The following is a 23,826-nucleotide window of genomic DNA, read 5'->3' on the forward strand; positions in this document are numbered from 1 at the left end:
AAAAGCAAAATTTTGACAAGTTGAGGCATTTCAGTTGGGCTCTATGTCATTTTTTATATAAAACACTAAGCCGATGAAGTGGAAAAACCTTATTTTGCTTAGAAAAAATCTTAAAAGAGTAGGCAGGCCAGTTTTGTGGTGCTGTTCTATAGACACCATTAAAAGCTACAAGGAAAACTTTACTTGGTCAAATTATTCCAATGCATCAGGAAATAATGGCTCTTCAAAGGTTTGCGGCTTAACATTTGAGGGAAATGGCTGTTTCTGCTTTTTATGAAAATACCACAGGTGCTAATACTTGTCTCATTCATTTAGTGTTTGATATATCATTGCCAAACTTTCAGTATGTGTTGCATATAGCCTGAAGCTGAACTATAGGAGTTTTGAAGTCTGTTTCTGAAAAAATGTTGCTTTGATATAGAGGAAGCTTTTGGAGGGGTGGCCTATTTTAAATTGTTATAAATTCTTAATTTATACAGCTATCTGGTTGAAATTTGGCCAGTTGACAGTGCTTAGCCATAGAATATTGGTGTTTGAGTATGAAATGTGAAAATCTTATATTACATAATATAAATTAATAATATATAATTTTCTTATATATTTTTGACATTTTTAAAAAAAACTACTTTCACTTTCAATTTAATGTTTGGAAATAGTTCCAAATGATGGTAACTAATGAATGAAAGCCTCACTTTCAATTCCAAAGTATAAATGGAGGGATTTTTTTAACATAGGAAGCAGACCCAGGAGGAACTGTCTGTTGAAGACCCCCCCCCCCCACCAAGCTGCCCACCAGAGGCCAAGCTGTACTTGGTGTTTGCCAACATGCTGTAATTTGTAAGTACTTCAAGATAATATATTAGAAAATGGTATCCAAACTGAAGTACAAAGTGAGACAGTTTGGTCATAAAAGCCCATTGAGACTGTTTGTTCCATTCCTAAATGAATTTCTTTCATGTTGTCAATCATTTCTGATGTGGCTTTGATAATAATATTATTTTCTAATGAAACTGCTGACTTGTATCAGTCTTTGGTCTGTATTGTGCATCTATTCACACATTTTGTTTGCTCTTTTAAGCAAACATTACAATAATTGCAAATTCTATAAGCAATTAAACAAAACTTACTGCACATAGGATGCAGAATGATGTTTTATTTAGTGTGCATATGATTTTCAGCTTATGGACAAGAAAACATATACTTTAACAATCACAGCAACACAATGAGATCCCAATTTTAAAGAAATAATGCCACCTTTCATTAATTCATTAATTCATTCTATCAATCATTCATATATATTCATTAATTCATTCATTTATTCAATTTATTCATTGAAAAACTTGACATTTCTCAAGGCAAAATAAATAAAAAGTGAGCAGCTTTCATAAAGAATAGAGCCTTTTCCCTTAATGCATTAAAAAACACAACCTTAATACAGTATAAATGTTTTAAAAACCCTAATTTATTGCTTATTTTAATAGCCAGCCTGGTTGCTGTAGCCACAGAGGAATTTTCAAGGACAAGAACCAGTGCTGGTAAAACTGTGGTCTCTGTGGTTTTCCATACCGGCTCTCGGCAAGGATTTTCAAGAAAGGAATACCATCTCCAAGTAAGAAGAAATTCTAAGCATGTCTGGTTTGAATGCTTGCAAAATGCATCTGGGTACTCAATAAGATGAGGTTTACCTTTGATTTGTTAAAAACTGATTGCAAAATGTCCAAAAGACTATATATTCTATTAAATTTGTCCTGAAAATCTTTGAATTCATGAACTTTTCTGCATATTTATCACATTTATGACTATGTTAAAGGTTGTGTATGCCTCAAATGAGTGTTTACAGGCCTTTTTCAAACTTTAACAGTAGTGGCAGATAGTTTTATTTGTGTAAAACATTGCTTTTGTGTCTTGCTTGCAGATCATGATGTGCCAATAAGCTCCAGTTAGCTGCGGCCTTTTCCCCAGGCGGTAGTCCTGCAATCTGAATCCAGGAGATGCAGCTCTGAATCCAATATTTCAGAAGAATGAAGATGTTAGTCAACTCTGTAGTGCTTGTTTGTGTGTAAATGATTCCAATGAGTGAGATTTATAGCAAATCAGGTGTAAATAAGCATCTTATAGACAATAGTGAAGTGCTGTACTCTGAATTTAATGCCAAATCTAGCCTTCAAAACAGATTCTTAAAGTAAAATTTTTTAAAAATGGGCATAATAATGCTATCTCTGCATTTTCTACATCATGTAGCCACCTCATACATGAAAACACTAGCAGTTGTCATGAATCTTTAAGTTTTGGTGTGTTTTTTGCCATTCCTTTGTTGCGCCATTTGTCCCGGAAGCCAACAATTTGGCATATAGTGTTGTTTAGACTGTCTATTAACACATTATCACTAAATTTCTTGTGTTAAACTGAACAGTTTCTGTTACCTTTGTATATAAGTGGACCAGAAAAGCAAAATTTTGACAAGTTGAGGCATTTCAGTTGGGCTCTATGTCATTTTTTATATAAAACACTAAGCCGATGAAGTGGAAAAAACCTTATTTTGCTTAGAAAAAATCTTAAAAGAGTAGGCAGGCCAGTTTTGTGGTGCTGTTCTATAGACACCATTAAAAGCTACAAGGAAAACTTTACTTGGTCAAATTATTCCAATGCATCAGGAAATAATGGCTCTTCAAAGGTTTGCGGCTTAACATTTGAGGGAAATGGCTGTTTCTGCTTTTATGAAAATACCACAGGTGCTAATACTTGTCTCATTCATTTAGTGTTTGATATATCATTGCCAAACTTTCAGTATGTGTTGCATATAGCCTGAAGCTGAACTATAGGAGTTTTGAAGTCTGTTTCTGAAAAAATGTTGCTTTGATATAGAGGAAGCTTTTGGAGGGGTGGCCTATTTTAAATTGTTATAAATTCTTAATTTATACAGCTATCTGGTTGAAATTTGGCCAGTTGACAGTGCTTAGCCATAGAATATTGGTGTTTGAGTATGAAATGTGAAAATCTTATATTACATAATATAAATTAATAATATATAATTTTCTTATATATTTTTGACATTTTTAAAAAAAACTACTTTCACTTTCAATTTAATGTTTGGAAATAGTTCCAAATGATGGTAACTAATGAATGAAAGCCTCACTTTCAATTCCAAAGTATAAATGGAGGGATTTTTTTAACATAGGAAGCAGACCCAGGAGGAACTGTCTGTTGAAGACCCCCCCCCCCCCCACCAAGCTGCCCACCAGAGGCCAAGCTGTACTTGGTGTTTGCCAACATGCTGTAATTTGTAAGTACTTCAAGATAATATATTAGAAAATGGTATCCAAACTGAAGTACAAAGTGAGACAGTTTGGTCATAAAAGCCCATTGAGACTGTTTGTTCCATTCCTAAATGAATTTCTTTCATGTTGTCAATCATTTCTGATGTGGCTTTGATAATAATATTATTTTCTAATGAAACTGCTGACTTGTATCAGTCTTTGGTCTGTATTGTGCATCTATTCACACATTTTGTTTGCTCTTTTAAGCAAACATTACAATAATTGCAAATTCTATAAGCAATTAAACAAAACTTACTGCACATAGGATGCAGAATGATGTTTTATTTAGTGTGCATATGATTTTCAGCTTATGGACAAGAAAACATATACTTTAACAATCACAGCAACACAATGAGATCCCAATTTTAAAGAAATAATGCCACCTTTCATTAATTCATTAATTCATTCTATCAATCATTCATATATATTCATTAATTCATTCATTTATTCAATTTATTCATTGAAAAACTTGACATTTCTCAAGGCAAAATAAATAAAAAGTGAGCAGCTTTCATATAGAATAGAGCCTTTTCCCTTAATGCATTAAAAAACACAACCTTAATACAGTATAAATGTTTTAAAAAACCCTAATTTATTGCTTATTTTAATAGCCAGCCTGGTTGCTGTAGCCACAGAGGAATTTTCAAGGACAAGAACCAGTGCTGGTAAAACTGTGGTCTCTGTGGTTTTCCATACCGGCTCTCGGCAAGGATTTTCAAGAAAGGAATACCATCTCCAAGTAAGAAGAAATTCTAAGCATGTCTGGTTTGAATGCTTGCAAAATGCATCTGGGTACTCAATAAGATGAGGTTTACCTTTGATTTGTTAAAAACTGATTGCAAAATGTCCAAAAGACTATATATTCTATTAAATTTGTCCTGAAAATCTTTGAATTCATGAACTTTTCTGCATATTTATCACATTTATGACTATGTTAAAGGTTGTGTATGCCTCAAATGAGTGTTTACAGGCCTTTTTCAAACTTTAACAGTAGTGGCAGATAGTTTTATTTGTGTAAAACATTGCTTTTGTGTCTTGCTTGCAGATCATGATGTGCCAATAAGCTCCAGTTAGCTGCGGCCTTTTCCCCAGGCGGTAGTCCTGCAATCTGAATCCAGGAGATGCAGCTCTGAATCCAATATTTCAGAAGAATGAAGATGTTAGTCAACTCTGTAGTGCTTGTTTGTGTGTAAATGATTCCAATGAGTGAGATTTATAGCAAATCAGGTGTAAATAAGCATCTTATAGACAATAGTGAAGTGCTGTACTCTGAATTTAATGCCAAATCTAGCCTTCAAAACAGATTCTTAAAGTAATTTTTTTTTAAAAATGGGCATAATAATGCTATCTCTGCATTTTCTACATCATGTAGCCACCTCATACATGAAAACACTAGCAGTTGTCATGAATCTTTAAGTTTTGGTGTGTTTTTTGCCATTTCCTTTGTTGCGCCATTTGTCCCGGAAGCCAACAATTTGGCATATAGTGTTGTTTAGACTGTCTATTAACACATTATCACTAAATTTCTTGTGTTAAACTGAACAGTTCTGTTACCTTTGTATATAAGTGGACCAGAAAAGCAAAATTTTGACAAGTTGAGGCATTTCAGTTGGGCGCTATGTCATTTTTTATATAAAACACTAAGCCGATGAAGTGGAAAAACCTTATTTTGCTTAGAAAAAATCTTAAAAGAGTAGGCAGGCCAGTTTTGTGGTGCTGTTCTATAGACACCATTAAAAGCTACAAGGAAAACTTTACTTGGTCAAATTATTCCAATGCATCAGGAAATAATGGCTCTTCAAAGGTTTGCGGCTTAACATTTGAGGGAAATGGCTGTTTCTGCTTTTTATGAAAATACCACAGGTGCTAATACTTGTCTCATTCATTTAGTGTTTGATATATCATTGCCAAACTTTCAGTATGTGTTGCATATAGCCTGAAGCTGAACTATAGGAGTTTTGAAGTCTGTTTCTGAAAAAATGTTGCTTTGATATAGAGGAAGCTTTTGGAGGGGTGGCCTATTTTAAATTGTTATAAATTCTTAATTTATACAGCTATCTGGTTGAAATTTGGCCAGTTGACAGTGCTTAGCCATAGAATATTGGTGTTTGAGTATGAAATGTGAAAATCTTATATTACATAATATAAATTAATAATATATAATTTTCTTATATATTTTTGACATTTTAAAAAAAAACTACTTTCACTTTCAATTTAATGTTTGGAAATAGTTCCAAATGATGGTAACTAATGAATGAAAGCCTCACTTTCAATTCCAAAGTATAAATGGAGGGATTTTTTTAACATAGGAAGCAGACCCAGGAGGAACTGTCTGTTGAAGACCCCCCCCCCCCCCCCCACCAAGCTGCCCACCAGAGGCCAAGCTGTACTTGGTGTTTGCCAACATGCTGTAATTTGTAAGTACTTCAAGATAATATATTAGAAAATGGTATCCAAACTGAAGTACAAAGTGAGACAGTTTGGTCATAAAAGCCCATTGAGACTGTTTGTTCCATTCCTAAATGAATTTCTTTCATGTTGTCAATCATTTCTGATGTGGCTTTGATAATAATATTATTTTCTAATGAAACTGCTGACTTGTATCAGTCTTTGGTCTGTATTGTGCATCTATTCACACATTTTGTTTGCTCTTTTAAGCAAACATTACAATAATTGCAAATTCTATAAGCAATTAAACAAAACTTACTGCACATAGGATGCAGAATGATGTTTTATTTAGTGTGCATATGATTTTCAGCTTATGGACAAGAAAACATATACTTTAACAATCACAGCAACACAATGAGATCCCAATTTTAAAGAAATAATGCCACCTTTCATTAATTCATTAATTCATTCTATCAATCATTCATATATATTCATTAATTCATTCATTTATTCAATTTATTCATTGAAAAACTTGACATTTCTCAAGGCAAAATAAATAAAAAGTGAGCAGCTTTCATAAAGAATAGAGCCTTTTCCCTTAATGCATTAAAAAACACAACCTTAATACAGTATAAATGTTTTAAAAACCCTAATTTATTGCTTATTTTAATAGCCAGCCTGGTTGCTGTAGCCACAGAGGAATTTTCAAGGACAAGAACCAGTGCTGGTAAAACTGTGGTCTCTGTGGTTTTCCATACCGGCTCTCGGCAAGGATTTTCAAGAAAGGAATACCATCTCCAAGTAAGAAGAAATTCTAAGCATGTCTGGTTTGAATGCTTGCAAAATGCATCTGGGTACTCAATAAGATGAGGTTTACCTTTGATTTGTTAAAAACTGATTGCAAAATGTCCAAAAGACTATATATTCTATTAAATTTGTCCTGAAAATCTTTGAATTCATGAACTTTTCTGCATATTTATCACATTTATGACTATGTTAAAGGTTGTGTATGCCTCAAATGAGTGTTTACAGGCCTTTTTCAAACTTTAACAGTAGTGGCAGATAGTTTTATTTGTGTAAAACATTGCTTTTGTGTCTTGCTTGCAGATCATGATGTGCCAATAAGCTCCAGTTAGCTGCGGCCTTTTCCCCAGGCGGTAGTCCTGCAATCTGAATCCAGGAGATGCAGCTCTGAATCCAATATTTCAGAAGAATGAAGATGTTAGTCAACTCTGTAGTGCTTGTTTGTGTGTAAATGATTCCAATGAGTGAGATTTATAGCAAATCAGGTGTAAATAAGCATCTTATAGACAATAGTGAAGTGCTGTACTCTGAATTTAATGCCAAATCTAGCCTTCAAAACAGATTCTTAAAGTAAAATTTTTTTAAAAATGGGCATAATAATGCTATCTCTGCATTTTCTACATCATGTAGCCACCTCATACATGAAAACACTAGCAGTTGTCATGAATCTTTAAGTTTTGGTGTGTTTTTTGCCAATTCCTTTGTTGCGCCATTTGTCCCGGAAGCCAACAATTTGGCATATAGTGTTGTTTAGACTGTCTATTAACACATTATCACTAAATTTCTTGTGTTAAACTGAACAGTTCTGTTACCTTTGTATATAAGTGGACCAGAAAAGCAAAATTTTGACAAGTTGAGGCATTTCAGTTGGGCTCTATGTCATTTTTTATATAAAACACTAAGCCGATGAAGTGGAAAAACCTTATTTTGCTTAGAAAAAATCTTAAAAGAGTAGGCAGGCCAGTTTTGTGGTGCTGTTCTATAGACACCATTAAAAGCTACAAGGAAAACTTTACTTGGTCAAATTATTCCAATGCATCAGGAAATAATGGCTCTTCAAAGGTTTGCGGCTTAACATTTGAGGGAAATGGCTGTTTCTGCTTTTTATGAAAATACCACAGGTGCTAATACTTGTCTCATTCATTTAGTGTTTGATATATCATTGCCAAACTTTCAGTATGTGTTGCATATAGCCTGAAGCTGAACTATAGGAGTTTTGAAGTCTGTTTCTGAAAAAATGTTGCTTTGATATAGAGGAAGCTTTTGGAGGGGTGGCCTATTTTAAATTGTTATAAATTCTTAATTTATACAGCTATCTGGTTGAAATTTGGCCAGTTGACAGTGCTTAGCCATAGAATATTGGTGTTTGAGTATGAAATGTGAAAATCTTATATTACATAATATAAATTAATAATATATAATTTTCTTATATATTTTTGACATTTTTAAAAAAAACTACTTTCACTTTCAATTTAATGTTTGGAAATAGTTCCAAATGATGGTAACTAATGAATGAAAGCCTCACTTTCAATTCCAAAGTATAAATGGAGGGATTTTTTTAACATAGGAAGCAGACCCAGGAGGAACTGTCTGTTGAAGACCCCCCCCCCCCCACCAAGCTGCCCACCAGAGGCCAAGCTGTACTTGGTGTTTGCCAACATGCTGTAATTTGTAAGTACTTCAAGATAATATATTAGAAAATGGTATCCAAACTGAAGTACAAAGTGAGACAGTTTGGTCATAAAAGCCCATTGAGACTGTTTGTTCCATTCCTAAATGAATTTCTTTCATGTTGTCAATCATTTCTGATGTGGCTTTGATAATAATATTATTTTCTAATGAAACTGCTGACTTGTATCAGTCTTTGGTCTGTATTGTGCATCTATTCACACATTTTGTTTGCTCTTTTAAGCAAACATTACAATAATTGCAAATTCTATAAGCAATTAAACAAAACTTACTGCACATAGGATGCAGAATGATGTTTTATTTAGTGTGCATATGATTTTCAGCTTATGGACAAGAAAACATATACTTTAACAATCACAGCAACACAATGAGATCCCAATTTTAAAGAAATAATGCCACCTTTCATTAATTCATTAATTCATTCTATCAATCATTCATATATATTCATTAATTCATTCATTTATTCAATTTATTCATTGAAAAACTTGACATTTCTCAAGGCAAAATAAATAAAAAGTGAGCAGCTTTCATAAAGAATAGAGCCTTTTCCCTTAATGCATTAAAAAACACAACCTTAATACAGTATAAATGTTTTAAAAACCCTAATTTATTGCTTATTTTAATAGCCAGCCTGGTTGCTGTAGCCACAGAGGAATTTTCAAGGACAAGAACCAGTGCTGGTAAAACTGTGGTCTCTGTGGTTTTCCATACCGGCTCTCGGCAAGGATTTTCAAGAAAGGAATACCATCTCCAAGTAAGAAGAAATTCTAAGCATGTCTGGTTTGAATGCTTGCAAAATGCATCTGGGTACTCAATAAGATGAGGTTTACCTTTGATTTGTTAAAAACTGATTGCAAAATGTCCAAAAGACTATATATTCTATTAAATTTGTCCTGAAAATCTTTGAATTCATGAACTTTTCTGCATATTTATCACATTTATGACTATGTTAAAGGTTGTGTATGCCTCAAATGAGTGTTTACAGGCCTTTTTCAAACTTTAACAGTAGTGGCAGATAGTTTTATTTGTGTAAAACATTGCTTTTGTGTCTTGCTTGCAGATCATGATGTGCCAATAAGCTCCAGTTAGCTGCGGCCTTTTCCCCAGGCGGTAGTCCTGCAATCTGAATCCAGGAGATGCAGCTCTGAATCCAATATTTCAGAAGAATGAAGATGTTAGTCAACTCTGTAGTGCTTGTTTGTGTGTAAATGATTCCAATGAGTGAGATTTATAGCAAATCAGGTGTAAATAAGCATCTTATAGACAATAGTGAAGTGCTGTACTCTGAATTTAATGCCAAATCTAGCCTTCAAAACAGATTCTTAAAGTAAATTTTTTTTAAAAATGGGCATAATAATGCTATCTCTGCATTTTCTACATCATGTAGCCACCTCATACATGAAAACACTAGCAGTTGTCATGAATCTTTAAGTTTTGGTGTGTTTTTTGCCATTTCCTTTGTTGCGCCATTTGTCCCGGAAGCCAACAATTTGGCATATAGTGTTGTTTAGACTGTCTATTAACACATTATCACTAAATTTCTTGTGTTAAACTGAACAGTTCTGTTACCTTTGTATATAAGTGGACCAGAAAAGCAAAATTTTGACAAGTTGAGGCATTTCAGTTGGGCTCTATGTCATTTTTTATATAAAACACTAAGCCGATGAAGTGGAAAAACCTTATTTTGCTTAGAAAAAATCTTAAAAGAGTAGGCAGGCCAGTTTTGTGGTGCTGTTCTATAGACACCATTAAAAGCTACAAGGAAAACTTTACTTGGTCAAATTATTCCAATGCATCAGGAAATAATGGCTCTTCAAAGGTTTGCGGCTTAACATTTGAGGGAAATGGCTGTTTCTGCTTTTTATGAAAATACCACAGGTGCTAATACTTGTCTCATTCATTTAGTGTTTGATATATCATTGCCAAACTTTCAGTATGTGTTGCATATAGCCTGAAGCTGAACTATAGGAGTTTTGAAGTCTGTTTCTGAAAAAATGTTGCTTTGATATAGAGGAAGCTTTTGGAGGGGTGGCCTATTTTAAATTGTTATAAATTCTTAATTTATACAGCTATCTGGTTGAAATTTGGCCAGTTGACAGTGCTTAGCCATAGAATATTGGTGTTTGAGTATGAAATGTGAAAATCTTATATTACATAATATAAATTAATAATATATAATTTTCTTATATATTTTTGACATTTTTAAAAAAAACTACTTTCACTTTCAATTTAATGTTTGGAAATAGTTCCAAATGATGGTAACTAATGAATGAAAGCCTCACTTTCAATTCCAAAGTATAAATGGAGGGATTTTTTTAACATAGGAAGCAGACCCAGGAGGAACTGTCTGTTGAAGACCCCCCCCCCCCCACCAAGCTGCCCACCAGAGGCCAAGCTGTACTTGGTGTTTGCCAACATGCTGTAATTTGTAAGTACTTCAAGATAATATATTAGAAAATGGTATCCAAACTGAAGTACAAAGTGAGACAGTTTGGTCATAAAAGCCCATTGAGACTGTTTGTTCCATTCCTAAATGAATTTCTTTCATGTTGTCAATCATTTCTGATGTGGCTTTGATAATAATATTATTTTCTAATGAAACTGCTGACTTGTATCAGTCTTTGGTCTGTATTGTGCATCTATTCACACATTTTGTTTGCTCTTTTAAGCAAACATTACAATAATTGCAAATTCTATAAGCAATTAAACAAAACTTACTGCACATAGGATGCAGAATGATGTTTTATTTAGTGTGCATATGATTTTCAGCTTATGGACAAGAAAACATATACTTTAACAATCACAGCAACACAATGAGATCCCAATTTTAAAGAAATAATGCCACCTTTCATTAATTCATTAATTCATTCTATCAATCATTCATATATATTCATTAATTCATTCATTTATTCAATTTATTCATTGAAAAACTTGACATTTCTCAAGGCAAAATAAATAAAAAGTGAGCAGCTTTCATAAAGAATAGAGCCTTTTCCCTTAATGCATTAAAAAACACAACCTTAATACAGTATAAATGTTTTAAAAACCCTAATTTATTGCTTATTTTAATAGCCAGCCTGGTTGCTGTAGCCACAGAGGAATTTTCAAGGACAAGAACCAGTGCTGGTAAAACTGTGGTCTCTGTGGTTTTCCATACCGGCTCTCGGCAAGGATTTTCAAGAAAGGAATACCATCTCCAAGTAAGAAGAAATTCTAAGCATGTCTGGTTTGAATGCTTGCAAAATGCATCTGGGTACTCAATAAGATGAGGTTTACCTTTGATTTGTTAAAAACTGATTGCAAAATGTCCAAAAGACTATATATTCTATTAAATTTGTCCTGAAAATCTTTGAATTCATGAACTTTTCTGCATATTTATCACATTTATGACTATGTTAAAGGTTGTGTATGCCTCAAATGAGTGTTTACAGGCCTTTTTCAAACTTTAACAGTAGTGGCAGATAGTTTTATTTGTGTAAAACATTGCTTTTGTGTCTTGCTTGCAGATCATGATGTGCCAATAAGCTCCAGTTAGCTGCGGCCTTTTCCCCAGGCGGTAGTCCTGCAATCTGAATCCAGGAGATGCAGCTCTGAATCCAATATTTCAGAAGAATGAAGATGTTAGTCAACTCTGTAGTGCTTGTTTGTGTGTAAATGATTCCAATGAGTGAGATTTATAGCAAATCAGGTGTAAATAAGCATCTTATAGACAATAGTGAAGTGCTGTACTCTGAATTTAATGCCAAATCTAGCCTTCAAAACAGATTCTTAAAGTAAATTTTTTTTAAAAATGGGCATAATAATGCTATCTCTGCATTTTCTACATCATGTAGCCACCTCATACATGAAAACACTAGCAGTTGTCATGAATCTTTAAGTTTAAAAATCTTAAAAGAGTAGGCAGGCCAGTTTTGTGGTGCTGTTCTATAGACACCATTAAAAGCTACAAGGAAAACTTTACTTGGTCAAATTATTCCAATGCATCAGGAAATAATGGCTCTTCAAAGGTTTGCGGCTTAACATTTGAGGGAAATGGCTGTTTCTGCTTTTTATGAAAATACCACAGGTGCTAATACTTGTCTCATTCATTTAGTGTTTGATATATCATTGCCAAACTTTCAGTATGTGTTGCATATAGCCTGAAGCTGAACTATAGGAGTTTTGAAGTCTGTTTCTGAAAAAATGTTGCTTAAATAGGCTCAAGACCACAGTTATCTGCCCCCCGTTGACCAAGATCCGGATGTGAATACAGAAACAAAGAGTGCTTGTGTTCAAGTATCAATATTTTATTAAAATTGAATGAAAAAGAAGCAAAAAATGTTCTTTTTGCAGAGAACTTGACTGAATTTGACACTCTATTGCAGAAATTGATAGTTTTCAATGTAAATATTGGAAAAATCATAGCTTGTGGAAGTCTGAAAATTAGTTGTTTGTAGCCGATTGACTCCCTGGCGGAAGGGTTATGTATTTGAACTCAATTTTGACAGTCGGGTCAATGGTCAACATGGTGTTTTCTTGTGATTATATTTTGTGTCTTGAATTGTTCTAGAGATGCCATGTCCTTGTTTTTCAATTTGGGTGTGTATAAAGTCAAAAGCCAGGTTAGTGTCTATATGAAACATATAGTAAAAATAACTGTGGTCTCACGCCATATAACCACCTGTAAACCCCATTTCGTCAGTTTTATTTCGGCGTAAAAATACACACGATAGTTCGGAAAAAAGGTCAAAACACTAAAATTCCTTATGGACGCATAAGTTGTTTAAAGTATAACGACGTATCGACTTTGAAATTTGAAAGGAATATGGGATGTTTTCCGTGTTTTAATTTTGTTTTTTTTACTAATTTTGTCACTTTCTTTGAACTTACCTTCATGCTCGTTTGTTGGTAAAATGTGTGAAAAATATCAATTCATCAATTAAAAGCTATCATTCATAAGACCAAACAAATCCATATGAAAACAATGAATTTGTATACAAGAACCCTCCCCCACTCGTTAAGCACAACAATAGGCCGATAGATCAATTATCGGGTGATTGACGATGACCTCGACGACACGCGTACCAATTAACGGATTAGTGTCAACATGTCCTGTGTTTTACGACCAGTGTCCCGGACAGGCAAAATAGCTGACTTACATTGGTAAAATTAAGATAATCGATTCCGATTCCGAGATTATTTTTTTTTCTTCTTTTTTTATGACTTTCCGGGACAAACATGCACCCTCCGTGACTCCGTGACAGAGATACGATTTCCGGGACAATCACGGACGTCCGGGACGTTATCACATGTATGATTTAGAATTTAATTGGCATAGTTTTGTTTTCAACAAATCTAGTGATAATTTGTTGCTCATTATTTCTCACCTGCAATAGAACTGCTTGATGTTATTGATCAAAGAATCTCCAAATTACAATTTTGATTGTAATAAGTACTTTATATGGGTTGTGGTTTTGTTTAGTTGTTCAATGTTTTATACTCAAAGTAGCTTGAATTTTGATTCAAATTGTTGCATCTTGCCATCAATCTTGTTCACTCCAGTTTTTGTGATGTCTGTGTATTTTGTTCAGGTTTAAGAAATAGATTTACCTCATACTATTTCTAACAGCTTTTAACCTATTACCTCATATCATTGCATAGGTTAGTACCATAATATCAACACCTAGCTCAGGCTAGCTGGTCAAAATTTCTAGTCAACTTGTTATGTGTTTATATATATTTGTTCGTATTTTACTTTATAAAATGTCTGTGATTTAATTCTTGATTATGATGTGATTTACTGTAATTTTATGATTCTGTTATCCTCAATCATTGTCAAATTATTTTTAAATGAAAATAAATGATCTCAATCAGAATGAGTTTATTCTATGTATAGAATTAGTAAATCCTATTCATAAACAGTTCACAGATTTACTAGCACATGTATGCATACACAGTTATTATTCATATCCATTTTGAAAAATTTATACAGTTATAAAAAGTCCAAAAGCTCTCAAAATTAACTGGACCTGAGTGTTTTCAGCTTGAAATTTGTTGAAATTATTTAACAAATCGGATATCTTTAAATACATAAAAGCGATCTCTACGGACTTGACGTGATACAGACCACCAAATAAGCATCCTATCATGATATCACCTATAAAATGCATAAAAGAGGGACTAAATATATTTAACAGAAAAGATAAACAAACTGATTGTCAGTTTTGACAGCTAAAATATCGCTTGAGAGAACCCCCAATATCGGAATGTCACGTGATCCGTTATTGGTAAATTTGATTCGCTAATGCCCCATTTACTCGTACATGCAAACAACGGTCAGTTAATCTGTTTCTGCACTGAAATTGAATTATTTTATGTCAATCAAAAGAGGAAATATTTTTCTTTTCAACTGCAAACGTTGCAATCTCAGAATGTAAAACGTTTGTTCAATGCACAGCATTGTTTCCATACTGTTCCGCTAAGGGTAACTTGACTGTTTGTATTATCCAAAATATGCATAAATAATCAAATTCAAGTTACCTCGCAGCAAGCTCTTCGAAGTTGCCATTTATTGACTGCTTTCGTTTGGCTAAATATACCTTCAATGCATGAATGGATCACAAATTGAACTGATCTAATGTCATATCACTTAGTTCATCCATCTTTTCATTTTTGGTCGAGCCAAAAATCAGTATTAACTATGTAAATAGATCAAAGTTCGTCTTAGGTCAATGTAAACGGGTCCCTGGACTTACCGAAATACGATTATTTACCGAAAGACGTATAAAATTACCGAAATACGCATGAAAGTTACGGAAAGACGCCTTCTAATGCATTTATTTTTAAATAATCTTGTATATATAATGATTATACGCATTGTAGCCAAAAATTATAAAAAAAATGGTGTTTTACCAATTAACATTTACATCATATGATAAAATTTTCTTCTAATGGCATATATTTAGATATATAATTGCAATAACAAAAATAACAAAATGAATGAGAAGACACTCTATATGTCTACTCCTTCAATATAACAGGTACTTACCTTACTTACCTATGATAATCCACTATATGCACACGATTTAAAAACAAATTTGAGGTTTTTGGCACTCCAAGACTTAAGGTCTTGCTCGGACAATTCAGAACATTTAGCATGAACCCAATTCCTACAATTAGAACAATGTATGCATTGATCACTACTACAGTCAACAGCACATATAGCACAAGGAAACTCATCCATCATTAACTAGAGCTGTCACAGTAGTGACGAATACCCCCAAATGCCGCCTGGACACAGGAATGGCAAACCATTCCTTTGAAAAGAGGCCACAACTCCAAGGTTACTGCAAACTGCATCTTTTTTTTTATCATGCATGTACTGTTTTATTTAAATATGTTGAGTAATTTAGAAGTTACACTGCTGACAAGAAAAACTAGCCTTTCATGAGTTATCGTCCGGAAACTGTTTTTCTATTTTTAGTAACAGTGACCTTGACTTTGGCCCCACCAGCCCCAATATCGAACTTGAGCTGTATCTTCTGATGTTACACCTGTGTACCAAAAATTGTTCAAATCTGTCTAGCCTTTCATGAGTTATCGTCCGGAAACCGTTTTTCTATTTTTAGTAACCGTGACCTTGACCTTGGTCCCACCAGCCCCAATATCAAACTTGACCTGTATCTTCTAATGTTACACCTGTGTACCAAAAATTGTTCAAATCTGTAAGCCTTTCATGATTTATCATCCGGAAACCGTTTTTCTATTTTTAGTAACAGTGACCTTGACTTTGGCCCCACCAGCCCCAATATCGAACTTGAGCTGTATCTTCTGATGTTACACCTGTGTACCAAAAATTGTTCAAATCTGTCAGGCCTTTCATGAGTTATCGTCCGGAAACCGTTTTTCTATTTTTAGTAACAGTGACCTTGACCTTGGCCCCACCAGCCCCAATATCGAACTTGACCTATATCTTCTGATGTTACACCTGTGTACCAAACTGTATCTTCTGATGTTACACCTGTGTACCAAAAATTGTTCAAATCTGTCTAGCCTTTCATGAGTTATTGTCCGAAAACTGTTTTTCTATTTTTAGTAACAATGACCTTGACCTTGGCCCCACCAGCCCCAATATCGAACTTGACCTGTATCTTCTGATGTTACGCCTGTGTACCAAAAATTGTTCAAATCTGTCTAGCCTTTCATGAGTTATCGTCCGGAAACCGTTTTTTCTATTTTTAGTAACAACTAGACAAAGCTGTATAATTTTTGCCTATTTTAACTTATTCAGGGGCCATAATTGGAGACATGATCATGTGATTCCAACCACAATCACAGGGGCAAATGTTCTCACCATGGCTAAAAGTTTGAAAAAGATTCATTCAAAAATGACGAAGGAGTAGGACGAACAAAACTAATTTTACCCAATTTAACTCATTAAGGGGCCACAACTCCACTCAGGATCATGTGACTCCCACCAAATTCATGGAGGCAAAGGTTTACATCATGGCCATTAATATTTGAAAGTTTGAAAAAGATTTGCTCAATAGCTTCAAAGAAGAATCCTGGACAAAGCTAATTTTGCCCAATTTAACTCATTAAGGGGCCACAACTCCACTCAGGATCATGCGACTCTGACCAAATCCACGGAGGCACAGGTTTACATCATGGTCATTAATATTTGAAAGTTTGAAAAAGATTTGTTCAATAACGACAAAGATGAATCCCGGACAAACTAATTTTGCCCAATTTAACTCATTAAGGGGCCACAACTCCACTCAGGATCATGCGATTCTGACCAAATCCACGGAGGCACAGGTTTACATCATGGTCAATAATATTTGAAAGTTTGAAAAAGATTCGTTCAATAACGACAAAGATGAATCCCGGACAAAGCTAATTTTGCCCAATTTAACTCATTAAGGGGCCACAACTCCACTCAGGATCATGCGATTCTGACCAAATCCACGGAGGCACAGGTTTACATCATGGTCATTAATATTTGAAAGTTTGAAAAAGATTCGTTCAATAACGACAAAGATGAATCCCGGACAAAAAAAGACGGACGGACAGACGGACAGACAGACAGACAGACAGACGGACAGACGGACAACCCGATTCCAGTATACCCCCCCCCCCAAACTTTGTTTTGGGGGGTATAATGATTTCAGAGTGTAAAGTTCTGGGGGGGGGGGTGAGCTTATTTACCCTCGCCATCGGGTTATACCCATTCGGCGAGCACGCTACGTTTTACAGTATTTCCACAGATTTAATAACATTTAAAACATCTCGTCTTTAATCGTAGCGTGGGTGCTTTGGACTGTATATATAAAAATATTCCTACACAGTATGTATAAATCTCTGGTTAAAAATTCAATATTTAAATAATATCTATCACATACGCATTAAAATCAAACACTTCAAATACATCATATACAATCATTTTAGGTTCAGCCTACATTTTTATAAATAATAATAAAAAAAAAGATGTCTAAATTTTAAAATTCTTTACAATAATAATTGTTTATATATACAACGTATCCTTGGCATTATAACAACTAGCTAGTGAGAAATTTTATTTATTTTTTTAAATGACAGATTTCTCACTAGTTAGTTTCCTAAACCACCCCCACCAGAGATGGGGGCGGTATATGCTGGTTTGCACTGAGGACTATGCCTCAGTGCGTTTGCCTGGATTTTTTTCCTTTTTTCTTTTTCTTTTTTTTCTTTCTCCTTTGAGTAAATTCTGTTGTTGTTTTTTTCCTTGTTTATAATACAACAGCGATATTCAATAAAAAATAAAAAAAAAATAAGATAAAGAAAAGTGTGTTATACATGTATATATAAGTGTCCAACTGTTATTGTTGTTCTTTTTTTTTTCTTTTTTTTCTTTTTTCTTTTTTTTGGACTAGTATCGCTGTGTAACCAGGCAAACCAGGATGGAGAATATAACAATTCCCAGCTTAAGACTCCATCCTATGGTGTTACAATATGTGAAAGCGTTGCCAAGGATTGATTAAATTATGAAATAAAATATAGATTGGTTGATCCTCCAGGGTGTATTTAAAATATCGCTATTTATATTAGAGCCGTTTCCGGATGGTAGTTTAGTACTGGCATAAACAAAGACTTTACTAACTATAAGAAAGAAAACGATCCTTTTCAGGGCCACTGTTAAAATATTATATAATAATTTAAAATGTTATATACATTATTTACATAAAAAGGATTCTCACCCCGGAGGAACGGTAAATTTATAATATACAACGGCTGGTGAATTATTAAAGCAACATATAAACAAACTCCCCGAAGCCCTTCTTCCCATAAATGTATGGGGTTTAATGCTTGAAAAATAAAAAAGGAATTAAATGTGAATGCTTGTGCTATTCTACAGGGGTGGCTCCGTTCAGTATGACTATTTTTCCCACCCCGGGATAGAGAAAAGAACGAGTTCGCCGGGTGCCATGATTTAGGCTACTTGAATACTCTCCATTGAAGGAGATACCATGTGGGAGGAAAGTGTCACGTGACAAATTCACTCAATGGCGGAGGATTAAACAGACGGACTATCGAAGGGTAATTTTACCGTTAAAGTCACAATGATTGTTAAATAAAACACACACCACTAGTAGTATTTATACGGGTCAGAGTGTGCACAATTATATGACTACGATATATACTACTGATCGATAGGTATTTCTCACGATCGAGAGTATAAACAAACTTGATCAATGAAAATCACGTGACCGTTGGAATGTGTTTCCCACGGTGAATACTATAAAGATTATAGTTAACAAAATTGTAAGGCTACTATTTAATTAAGCTTTTAAGATTTAGTTGTGGTTGGTCAAAGTTTTGTTACTAATTTCCAACCTGTATAATTTGTTACTAAGAATATTTGGCTAGGCCTTGTATTATTCACTTAGTTTTTCAATTTATGATAGATAATTAAATGTTATTTATTCTAGGAGTCTTGGGGTACTGAACGGAACCTTCCCGACACCTGACCTGGGTAGGATAAAGCTGCCGGTAAAAGGGGTAACATTAATAATTAAATAAGATAAAATATAAATTAAAAATGTAAATAATAGCTTAGATTATATATGATGTTCAAAAAATGAACAACATATTAAATTAGACTGTTCCTGACAGTATTTAATAGAGAATGCTAAATCCAGTTATGGGGCAATTAATTAAAAGTGCCGACAGCTTCCAGACAACCGACCTTTATAAATAAAAATATAATTAAAAATAATGTAACATATTCGTATATTATGATATACAACACATTGTATATTATGTCTAAATTTTGTCGGTTATCTGGCAGTCAACCAGGAATTTGGCAAGTGACCTGAAGACAGACCTTTGGGCAGCCTTGCTGGGGTTTAGAATATTGTTTATATTATAATCCAAACCAGAAAAAGTTAGGGCTGCCCTAAGTTCTGCCCTCTGGCCCCTGTAAGTGTCACAGTGTAACAGAATGTGGGAAGTGTCACAGGTCACTCCACACCGAGCACAGTTCGGATCACTTTTGAGAATATATTTCCCAGCACTTCCTGGGAGAAGTGATGTGCCCAGTCTCAGCCTCGTTATGCATTTATCAATTCTAAAGAAATTAGAATATTTATTTGGAGGCTGGAGACTCACAGAGGTCCTATCAAATGTATTAATGTATGTTTTAGGTGTCCTCGCCGACCGCCATTTATTTATGACGTGCCGGCGGGCTAGTGAATAGACCTCTGTGGGTGCAAGAGGGACCGGATCATTCACCTCCACACGCCTGAGGCCCTCCTTTGCAAGCCCGTCAACCACTTCATTCCCCTTCAGGCCGACATGAGCTGGGACCCATACCATGGTAACCTTTAAGTTTTTCTCCAGACACTTATCATTTTGTTCCAAAATGTCTTTTATCAAATCAGGTCTGGAGCTGCTACCTCTGTTTTGTATAGACTGCAATGATGATAGCGAGTCTGAGAGGATAGCAGTATGTATGGGCTTGTTACTGATAACCCAGTCCAGTGCATCTTTAATTGCCAAAAGTTCAGCCGAAAATATGGAGAGATGGTTGCTGAGTCTTTTAATATTTTTGATATTTTTGGATGGAATATAAAAGACACATGCAACTATGCCGGTTTCTGGGTTTTTAGATCCATCTGTGTAAATTTTTAAATGCTCAGCATAATTTTGATCAATATGAGAGAGAGTTTCAGCTTTGACGAGGTGCGGCAAGTCTGATTTCGTTAATTTTTTAGAGATAGAAATGTCAACTGAAGGGTCCTGGAGGGTCCACGGAGGAACCTTAGACGGCCTCAGGTCTGCCACACTTACATCTTTGAGCCCAGCCTCCTCAACAATGCTTTGGGTGTAAGCGCCAAAAGGCATCGCTCTATGTTTACCCTTGTCATATTTTGCCTTGATGAAGAAGCCGGTCCCAAAGAGGTCACTTACAGGGTTACCTATTTTCCGGGACTGTACCCTAGCCCAGAAGTTTATGATTTGTTGTCTCCTCCGCAGGGCCAAGGGAAGTATCCCCGCCTCTTCCTCGAGCATGCATGCAGGGGTACAGGGAAGGGCTCTCAGAGCTATTCGAAGGGCTTTATTTTGTATATTTTCCAAGATCTTAAGACTGTTTGGCGAGGCATTAGCATAGACTTGAGCACCATAGTCTATTTTTGAACGTATTAAGGACTTATATATGACCAATAGACTGTGTTTGTCTGACCCAAAATCTGTTCCACATAACATTCTCATTAGATTTAAGTCCTTTTCACATCTTTCTTTTATGATCTTAAAATGTTGTACAAATGAAAGACGTGGGTCAAGGTAAAGGCCTAAAAAACGTACAACTTTTTCAAAGATGATCTTTTGACCTCCTAAAAATACGTCCACGGTTTGCCTTGGATTGTTGCCAAACAGCATGCCTACAGTTTTTGTTGTTGAAATTTTGAAGCCCCAATCTATGGACCAATTCCAAATGGAGTCCAGACCTTTTTGTGCTCTTATTTTCAGGTCTTTCAAGTTGGACCCCATTCGCCATGTGCCGGAGTCATCGGCAAACTGGCTAATGACCATACCTGAATTTTTTATTATTTCAGGGAGTTCATTGATAATGATTGAGAAAAGAATGGGGGAGATCACAGACCCCTGGGGCGTTCCTCGTGATAGTTCTGCAGGATCCGATATCTCTCCCCCAACTCTGACCATGATCTTTCTGCCCTCTAGAAAAGCTCTGAGATAGTGAAAACAGTTACCAGTTATGCCATATTTCCGCAGCTTTTGGAGTACTCCAAAATGCCATGTCAAATCAAACGCAGCCTGTAAATCCAGAAAAATAGCAGGGACATAGCGACTTCTATTTTTGGCATATGTGACATCGTGTTGTAGACGACCAAGCTGATCCAATGTGCTCCGCCCTTTCCGAAACCCGGATTGGAAGCGGTTAAGAATTCCATTGGATTCAAGCACGTGCTCAAGTCTGTTTTTAACCATGATTTCGAGAAGTTTGCCCGCATGAGATGTTAGACTAATGGGCCTGTATGACTTAGGGTCGCTTTTGTCTTTTCCAGGCTTTGGAAGAGGCACAACATGGGCTGTTTTCCACTCGGAAGGAACCACCCCACCCCGCCAGACCATATTATACAGGTGCAGCCAGATTTGAAGGGTTGCATCCGGCATGTGCCCAAACATCAGATAGGATATTCTATCAGCCCCAGTGGCGGACTTTCTCCTGCTAGCAATGGCTGACCTTAGCTCACTAAGTGAGAAAGGTAAATTTAGTGGTGTTGAGTTGTCCCCTGGCTCGTTTAAAATATCTTTATGTTCTTTCTCGAACCGTGTTTGGAAGGCCAAAGTTTCAGGTAGAAGATTACTATCACTAGATATTGATTTGTAATGTTTTATTAAAAATTGAGCCTTTTCAAGGGGATTTTAAGCAATTTTGTCTCTGTATTTAAGTAGTGGTACAGGGCAGGTAGAATGACCTTTTATTCTGTGAACCTTGTTCCAAAAATCCTTACTATTTGACTTATTTAACCTAGCAGATTCACAGAAATCTTTCCGATTCTGAGTTTTGACCCTTAAAATCACCCTCTTAACTTCTGTTTCCAAAGACCTATATAAAATTAAATTACCAGGTGAGGGATTTCTTTTTAGGTTATTTAATGCCTTTTTTCTACCCTGTACAGCCTTGGAGCATTCGTCCGTCCACCATGGGACCGTTTGACGTTTGGGCCGCTTACCGGAAGAGGAGGGAATACAACTCTCAGCTATGGATAGGATTTTATCAGTCAACTGCCGATTAAAATGTTCCAGCTCTTCCAGATCAAAGTCAGAGAGAGAGAGTCCCAGACACAATCTTTTGAATTCACACCAATCAGCCTTTTCAAAGTTGAAGGATGGTTGGCAAGTCTCATGTGAATTTGACCCTCCAATATTAACATTGTGGAGGACTATAAGGCAAGGAAAGTGATCCCACCCACCTGCCAAACAGACACTGACTATGGTGAGGTCAATGCACGTGGAATTACCTTGTGCATCAAACCTGGTGGGTGCACCATCATTCAGGACTACCAAGTTTGAGTCTTCCATCCAAGTACAGACGTCCTCACCATATTTACAGACTTTGGAGCAGCCCCACACTGGGTGATGTGCATTGAAGTCCCCATCGATACCAGTTTCATTATATTTGTTTTACTCCGTATATTACTCTCGAGTGTAGTAAGAGCCTGAATGTTACAGCCCCGAGAGTAGACATTTATAAGAACAAAGGGTTGGTGCTTTGTTGGGTAAACAATAATTGCCAGTGCCTCTATGGCTGTGCCGCCATCAATTTTTAACGGAACAGTGATTGAAAGGGTCTGGTATTGGATATTGTGCTTTATATAAATTGCTAACCCACCGGCTACATTATCATTTAAGTTTGTATGATTTATAAACTCTGTATAATAGCCGGGGATTGATTTTGATGTATTCCCCTTAAATTTAGTTTCTTGAATGCACAATATATCAATACTATTTATATCTGTTAGATGTTTTAACTCTGAATGTTTACTAGATGAAAGACCCCCACAGTTGAATGATAATATTTTTAGATCCCTATATCCATTAAGAATGTTGTTGAACCTGCAGAGGAGATTAGACCTTTGGGTTTTGCCCATTGGAGACTGTGAGTAAAGTCTACGACTCATCCTCCCAGCCCTCAGTTTACCAGGTGTCGAGGGACCCCTGTAGTGGTGCGCTGGCAGGTTGCGTGATGGCCTTGAGGGACGAGCCACCTCAACCCTGCGGTCTTGTACTAAATTTCCAGAATTGCCTGCTTTTCTTTCATTTTTAGATTTCAAGTTTGTCTTAATTCTATTTTCTATATATTTTTCCAAATGAGGCCCAGACGGTCTTGCTTTATCCAAAATAACATTTTTGATTAGGGTAATGAGATCTTTCATTAGAATTGTAGAGTCATGGTTTTCCCCCATTATTTTAAAATGATTGTTTGAGATTTTAATATGATTTGGAATGGGGGACGTCTGGGACTCTACCGCACAGTATGTTGGTGGCTGGCTCTTTACTGGTGTCTCCTCAATGGCCATCACTTCACTTATGCTTTTGTAGAAAGAAGAATGAATGGACACCATTGAGTCCCTGTCCGTCACAT

At 35.5% G+C, this 23,826-nt stretch overlaps 2 long non-coding RNA genes across 2 annotated transcripts; both read left to right on the forward strand.

Moving 5' to 3' along the window:
• The first annotated feature begins 540 nt into the window (after window positions 1–540).
• LOC128243238 (uncharacterized) lies at window positions 541–3,222 on the forward strand. The gene is made up of 4 exons (XR_008262799.1): window positions 541–837; window positions 1,482–1,609; window positions 1,916–2,029; window positions 3,179–3,222. It is a non-coding gene; the product is annotated as an uncharacterized LOC128243238 (long non-coding RNA).
• On the forward strand, window positions 3,214–14,026 carry LOC128243236 (uncharacterized). The gene is made up of 11 exons (XR_008262797.1): window positions 3,214–3,283; window positions 3,929–4,056; window positions 5,627–5,734; window positions 6,379–6,506; window positions 6,813–6,926; window positions 8,077–8,180; window positions 8,825–8,952; window positions 9,259–9,372; window positions 10,523–10,626; window positions 11,271–11,398; window positions 11,705–14,026. It is a non-coding gene; the product is annotated as an uncharacterized LOC128243236 (long non-coding RNA).
• Window positions 14,027–23,826: the final 9,800 nt, after the last annotated feature.

This window comes from Mya arenaria, chromosome 8, assembly GCF_026914265.1.
Source record: "Mya arenaria isolate MELC-2E11 chromosome 8, ASM2691426v1".
Classification (NCBI taxonomy): Eukaryota; Metazoa; Mollusca; class Bivalvia; order Myida; family Myidae; genus Mya; species Mya arenaria.